We start from the raw sequence: 7,957 nt of genomic DNA, 5'->3' as shown, positions 1-7,957 counted from the left end.
AAAAATACAAGTTTTACAAAGTTTTTAAGACTTTCCTACTATATTTAATTTCTACAAAGTTGCTTTTAAATAATTCTAATATCCTTTTCAAGTAAAACTTCTTGTAGCATCATGAAAACAATTTTCTTCAAGATTTACCAATACTCCTTATTGGTAACAATCTTCCCCTTTTTGATGATGATCAAAAGTTCAATTTTTAAAAGCAACTTTGGCTTACCTGCAAAACATACAAGCTAATAGACAACAACAAAGTTAACAATACCTGTATCAATTTATATTATACTAATTTATATTATACTTCTCCCCCTAAAAATATATTAAGCAAAAAGATTAATGTAAAAATCTCCCCCTTGATATAATCTCCCCCTCAATTATACAATGTATGCATAAAAGAAACATAAAAGGTCATTTTATTCATAAGAGAAAGATTATATTAACTTCATAAAGAGCATCACAAAAGAGATAATTAAAACATAAAGAAAATAACATAACAAACAATCAACTTAGAGGCCTATTTCTAAAATTCAAGACTAGGGGATCTCTCTGGAGGTTGAATGTTGAGATGATTCTCGATGTTAGTTAGGCGAACATCAAGATCAAGAAATTGATCAACCATGTATTCATCAATAGATTGTTGCCACTCATAAATCTCTTCAAAGTGTGTCCTCTGTGCTAGACTCATATCCTCCAATTGTTTAGATAATCTTGCTAAGTGTTCTTCCATAGAAGTTGAGGATGAGGAGGGTATGTTGGATGGTCCAGCAATAGAAGGGGCAACAACACTTACTGGGTCAGCCATGTGTGTATCTATGTCATCTTCTTCATCATCATCGGAATGAGCATCATCTTTATGAATGATGACATTTCCCCGAGTGACAAATCCCATTTGCCTAAAAGTGGTGTCATCAATCTCAGATCCAATGGCTTGAATTGTTTGAACATGTTCTCCTTCAACATTCACTCCTTTATATTCTAAAATTCGAGAAATGAGAAGAGCATAAGGAAAATGATAAGAATGAGATTTCTTAGCTTTTACCATTGTTTCAGAAATGAGAGCAGGCCAATCAATGTGTATGTGATTTAGGATCCCATACAAAAGAAGCAGATCCTGCTTAGAGCATTGAGCATGGTTGGTTGCTCTAGGACACATAAGCCATACGATTAAGTAGTGGATCACCCTCTCTTCAACTTTGAAGCCACCAACAAGCAGCTGCGTTCGGTTGGTCTGCTGTTTAGGATGGTGCAAGAAGGATTGAAAGACCATCAGTCGGTTGAAGTCAGGAATTCCAAGATGAACCTTCACAGCATCATCCCAGATGCTAAGTTGGGCGACATTTGTCCACACATCATCATCCAAAATTATGTGGACTCCCTTTACTTTAGTGGATATGATCCTATCACGATATCTCAAGTTGAAGTAGAAAACTCTTATGAAATCAGGATAAATACAACCTTTTTGCTCCACCAAATGTGTGAGACCTTGACCAGCAAAGAGATCTGGAAATGGAAATCCATAGAAGCGATAAAAATCAAGACGAATAAACTTTACTGCCATGATTCTCCTTTCTTGCCATGAATTCACAAAATCCGCATGTTTTTCTGGATCCGAAATCCATCCATCTATGGTTGCAGGACGTGATTGAGAAGAAGAAGATGCTCCAGCAGCTCTGCGCCAATGTCTTCTTGAATCAACCATGGAGGAAGTTTAAGGTAGTGAGACTTTGAGAAAGTCAGGAGAAATGGAGAGGATTTTGGCTCTAGATTTGATTTCAGCAGTATCTGGATGCAAAAGAGTGACTAATAATCGATTATAGGGGACTATTTATAAGAAAAATGGAAAAACTAGCCGTTTTCGGTGAGCCATTTTCTGTCTCGCCCAGCTTCTGCGTGAAAATACAACCAACTTGTATGATTTAGTTTAACTTCATTTCTTATCCGTTTTCCATGCGGATTTTTTTTAAAGTTTCGTCTGGATGTCTAGTTTCATGTAAAATTTTTACTTTGTTCAAATTCGTTTTGTGCTGTTCCCAGTAAATTGTTTTCTCCACTATGTCAGTCTAGTGCTTACTATTGTGTGACTTCTAATTTGTTTGCATTGTTTGCTTGTTATTTGGTACTTCTGGTGGCTGACTTTGATCTGTGGACGGTGATAAGGCTTCCCAATACTCTTAAGCAAGACATCAACACTTCAAATCAATGCTTGGAGGGGCTGAACCGTGGCTGTCCATAGCCTTGTGCAAGTTGACATTTCTTCAAACAACAACTATGCTAGTGGAAGTCTTCAACAAGTAGGTGTTCTTATTCCATTTTGTTTGTTGCTCCAGCTTTAATTTCTTGTCTTGGCTGGATTGTATATGTTTTTTCTTGCTTGCTAGCTTTGAATTGAGTCATATGTTTGTCCTCTTTAGGAGTTTTCTACAGTAATTTTCTGAAATTGCATAGCTAAGAGTATTTTTTACATCTCCATGTTTGTGTGCTGAATTGAGCTTGATCATCATTGGATTTAAGTGTGTGAACCTTGCTTATTTGTTCTGTATAAATAGAGGCTATAAACCATTACAATTGTGCTTCCAATCAAACACATTTTCTTCATTAAATTGGCTTTGCCGAGACATTTTACCAAGAGTTGTTTGCTGTATCAAAATAAAATCAACAAAAAAAAATAAAAATTGGTAGCTGTTTGGTGTGCTTGGCCGAGAGTTTTCTCATTGATTGGTGTGTTTGATTGCTTCATTTAGAGCCTCTTTTTCATCTCCAATACAGAATATTTTGGTTTGAGGTTTGCTAAAATTATTTCCACCATCAATTCGGTCTTGCTCTTCATGTATGCGTATCATGTTGATGTGATTTTGCTCCTTAGTTGTGTTAATTTTTCTTTGTTGTCTTGTTCATTTTGTGCCACTGTTTTGACTCCATTTTATTGCTGTTTTGTCTTCATAGAATCATTAGATTGCTGCCTACTTATTTTGTGCCAAGTTTCTTGATTTTTTAGGTTCCATTTTCATCATTTGTCTTGTAGTTTTCATTCATTCTTTGGCTTCTACCATGTGCTATCTTGATTTGGCTTCTTTGCATTGAGGTTGGATTGTACATCTTTCCATTTGCTTTGGACTTGAGTTGGTGCTCTCAAAGTGGACTTGTGAGACATTTTACTATCTTAAAAGAAGGGTGCTGCCCTTCCTTTTTTGAGACTCTTGCCGTGAGTTTTGAACCATTTCATTGCTTTATTTGAGTGAAACCGTGACCAGTTTTGGGCTGCTGCATTGCTGTGAATTTTCTGTGGTTCTAACCTGTTTTTGGTGTTAGTTTTTTGTGGTTGTTGCCTTACCATGTCTGCAGGTTCCAACCGTGCTTCATTTCATGGAGATAGCCCCCATGGAAGTCCTTCTAGCAAGTTTGATGTGATGAAGGCGCATCTTCATTTCCTAAGTTTCCTTTTCTCTAATCTTTTCCATTTTTAATTTCTCCTCCATTTCTTTGTATGCCATTTAGGATATTCCCTCTAGGTATGCACTTCCCCATCATTGCATCAGCCCAAAAATATTTTGGCACATTAGATTCATTCATAAGCGTTCTAGCTAATTCTTCTAATGATCTATTTTTCTTTTCAACAACACCATTTTGTTGGGGGAGTTCTAGGTGCAGAAAAGTTATGTGCTATGCCATATTCTTCACAAAATTTTTCAAAAGATTCATTTTCAAATTCTCCACTGTGATCACTTCTCAATGTTTTGATTTTCAAATCCTTTTCATTTTGAATACGTTTAGCAAAAGATTTAAAGGCTTTGAAAGCTTCACTTTTCAAAGTTAAAAAGAAGGTCCAAGTGAATCTAGTGTAATCATCAACAATTACAAGAGCATAGTAATTTCCACCAAAACTTTTAATTCTAGATGGAACAAACAAGTTCATATGCAAAAGTTATAAAGGTTTTGATGTTGAAATCATGCTTTTGGATGAAAATGATATTTGTTTTTTTTGTTTTTACCTTTTTGACATACAGTGTATAATTTGTCTTTCTCAAATTTCAGTTTAGGCAAACTAATCACAAGATCTTTAGAAATTAATTTATTCAAATGTTGCATATGAATATGTGCAGCTCTTTTTTGCCATAGCTAAGGATTTTCTTCTTTAGCAACTAAGCATGTTATACTATGACTAGATGCATTTTCAATATCAGTCAAATATATGTTGTTGTGCCTAACACCTTGCAAAGCAATATCAGTAGAATCTTTAAGATAAACAGTGCATTTATCACTTTCAAATGTTACCTTGAGACCTTTGTCAAATAATTGACTTATGCTTAGGAGGTTATGCTTGAGGCCTTCAACATACAAGACATCTCTTATAGTCAATGTGTTTCCTCCTCCAATGTCTCCAACTCCCATGATTCTACCTTTGTTGTTATCCCCATATGTTATAAATCCTTGCTTTTTCTTCTCAAAAGAGATAAACCTTTTCTTGTCACCGGTCATGTGTCTTGAACATCCACTGTCAAGATACCATAATGACTTCTTTGACTTAGTAGGTTCCTACGAAACAAAGTAGCAAGAATTTAGGTCCCCAATCTCATTATGGGTCCTTAGGGTTAGTTCATACAAGTATATATCATTTCAAAACTTTAACCCATGCATATTTACCATTTGGAACACCAAAATGTTTAATATTGGATTTGTTTGATGTATGTCCATGCTTCATACAGTAAAAACAACAAACATCATTCACTTTATTTTTAACAAAAGTCCCTTTTTCAACCCAAACTCTACGAGTTCTTCTTACTTTGGACTTATTATTTTGATTCATGTTTCTACTTTTAACATTGCTTCTATTTAGGTTTGTCTTAGCATGTGAATTATTCTTGGTTGTCTTTGCAAGTAAGTTTTCAAGTATGTCAATATCAAACATATGACTCTTACAAGACAAACATTCAACAGCTTCAATAGTAGCATTTGCATCAGACAATTTTGTTTCTAAAGTGCTAACTTTATTTCTTAAAACAATTTCATCATCAAGCAATTTGTCATACTTCAATTTCAATTCATTGTGCTCTTTCTTAAGCTTTTTATGTGCAACATCAAGTTTTTCAGATTCATTCATTAATTCAAAGAAGGCCTTTTGCAAGTCTAACTCACTCGATTCAAAGCTAGAATCACTTACTCGGCTTTCAGTATCTTCTGGGTCAGCCATTAGACAAATATTTGCCTCTTCATCTGAGTCACTTGAGCTTGTTGAGATGGATGCATTGTCTTCCCAAGCTATGCAAGCTTTCTTTTTCTTTTGAAATTTTCTTTCTTTCTTTTCTTCACTTTTCTTGTTCTTCGGACATTCAGTTTTCATGTGTCCTCTTTCTCCACATACCTGAAAGAGATTCTTGATTTTCTCTCCTTTCTTTGCGGAATTTGTCCTTTCCTTTTGCCTTCATAAACTTGGAAAATTTCTTTATCATGAGGCTCATGTTCTCCTCATCATCAGAATCATCATCTTCAGCAGTTAATCTCTTCAACTCAAGCTCGGGCTCACGAAGCTTTCCAAACAGAATTGGTGTCGTCATTTGAGAGAGATTTTGTGACTCCGAGATGGCAGTCACCTTTGGTTGCCAAGACCTGTCTAATGATTTTAGAATTTCAACATTTAATTCATTAGTATTAAAGGTCTTACCCAACCCAGTCAAGTGGTTCACTATGTGAGTGAAGCGCTTTTGGACATCAGAAGTTGTTTCTCTAGGTTGCATTTTGAACATCTCATACTCCTGAATGTGAGTGTTCTTCCTTGCACGTTTCACGTCCTCTGTTCCTTCATGTGTGACTCTAAGAACTTCCCACATTTCCTGTGCTGTCTTACACACTGAAATTCTATAAAATTCATCAAGTACAACAACAGATGAAATAATATTACGAGGTTTAATATCAAACTGAGCTCGTCTATTTACTTCAGAAGTCCAGTTAAAGTATGGTTTTTCTACCTCTACACCATCAACTGTGCTCTTAGGAATAAAAGGACCATTTTGTACAGCTTCCTAGATGCCTCTGTCAACAGACCCCATAAAAATTTCCATTATGACTTTCCAGAACACATAGTTATCACCAGTAAAAAAGTGGTGGTCTGTTAATAGAAGCACCCTCGGCATATACAAGATTTTGATTTTGATGACCGACCATTTTCGCAAATTTTGAAAAACTATCAAAGCAAGCTCTGATACCAATTGTTGGTTGAAAAATCGGTATCGTTCACAGACAGAGTATAACGCAGCGAAATAAAACTTTAGTAAGCAGAAAGCGTGTTCGGTCACTTTGTATTAAAATGGTCAGTTTATAAAATAAATATTCTAAGAAACAATTTATCGAACAGTTGATATGCGTAAAAAGTAAAGAGTGTAGGGAATAGAAAAATGGCACGAGTAATTTTTATACTGGTTCGATTCAAAAGAATCTACGTCTAGTCGTTAATAACTATAAACAGTGATTAATACTTCCACTAAAAATGAGTTTCACAAATTACAAATATAGTGAATAAAACTGATAAAGTAAACCTTCCTTCGCCGAACGAACCGGAAGATGAACACTCTTCCAACTCGAAGAGAACCGCTCCGATAATTGACCAATGATACGCGAACTTCTCCTATTCACGAGACCAGGCAGAGCACCTTGCTAACTCGAAGAGAACCACCCCGACTATTGACACACGAAACGCGAGCTTCTCCTATTCACGAGACGGAGCAAGGGAACCTGAACAATAGCTTTTGAGAACTTCCTTTAACAAACAGTATTCTCAAGAACTTTCTTTATTCAGCAACGTTATTTTTAAATTTCTCAGAACCTAAATATATAGCCATCTGCTCTGAATATAAAAAGTCAGGTTCCAACTGACACAAATAATTGATTATTGTAAGTGATAATCGATTATTCAAGTCCTTTACAGGTTTTTCAAAATGTGATAATCGACTATATGAAATGATAATCGATTATTCCTGAAGGACTTGTGATAATCGATTATTGCTTCTCCATAATCGATTATTTCTGTAAAAATACTGGTTTTACAAAGTTTTTAAGACTTTCCTACTACATTTAATTTCTACAAATTTGCTTTTAAATAATTCTAATATCCTCTTCAAGTAAAACTTCTTGCAGCATCATCAAAATAAATTTCTTCAAGATTTACCAATACTCCTTATTGGTAACAAAGACTTAAGGCTACTAAAAACTCTGAAAGAGAATATTCAAGTGAATTGGCCAGCGGCCATCTCTGACAACATGCTGAAAGTGACCAAGTCAGAGTCTGGAAAATTACCCTACTGTGTTTTTATTTCAAAAGTATTGATTTACTGTGGTGTAGAATGCATTAGTGAATCAAGTGAACAGTATCAGCGTACATGCCACATTGACAAAACTACTCTTCACCTAATACACATGGTGAAAACATCGGAAGGATGGAAATACAAAGATGAACCTGTTTAGGAGAACAATACTGTATCCTCTTCTCAAATGAATTAGTACAGGGCGAGAAATGAATTTGAAAGGATTGTCCTGTTGTTAAGTCCCTGACAAGTGTAAAAGATCGTTATCAAGTAATATAAACGGGTAAGTCCGAGTATCGTTTCCGAAAGGACTCTTAGGCCTTAACTTTCATGTAACCTAATTTCATAAGACTTGAGAAAAAAATAAAGTTTTGATTGTTAAATGCAAAAACAGGATTAAACATGCAAATGCAGTGAATCAATGGTTAAGGAAAAACTATGGATGAATGATGTTGTTGGGGTTTACAATTTCATCTTATCCATTCTCACATATCTACTCTTCTTATTTACTTCACTTGTTTATCCAATTGCCATGCAAACTTTCAAGCCCACCCTTAACCCAATCCCTTGGTGAAAAGAGCCTATTATTAATTACCGACTTGTTATCCCTAGCCTCCCCTAGTAACCAATAATGCAATGTGAACGGAAGCAAAATACAATTGATC

Source organism: Vigna radiata, chromosome 1 (assembly GCF_000741045.1).
Source record: "Vigna radiata var. radiata cultivar VC1973A chromosome 1, Vradiata_ver6, whole genome shotgun sequence".
In the NCBI taxonomy this organism is placed as follows: domain Eukaryota; kingdom Viridiplantae; phylum Streptophyta; class Magnoliopsida; order Fabales; family Fabaceae; genus Vigna; species Vigna radiata.
The sequence above is the reverse complement of the archived record's forward strand: the minus strand, read 5'-3'. Positions refer to the sequence as shown.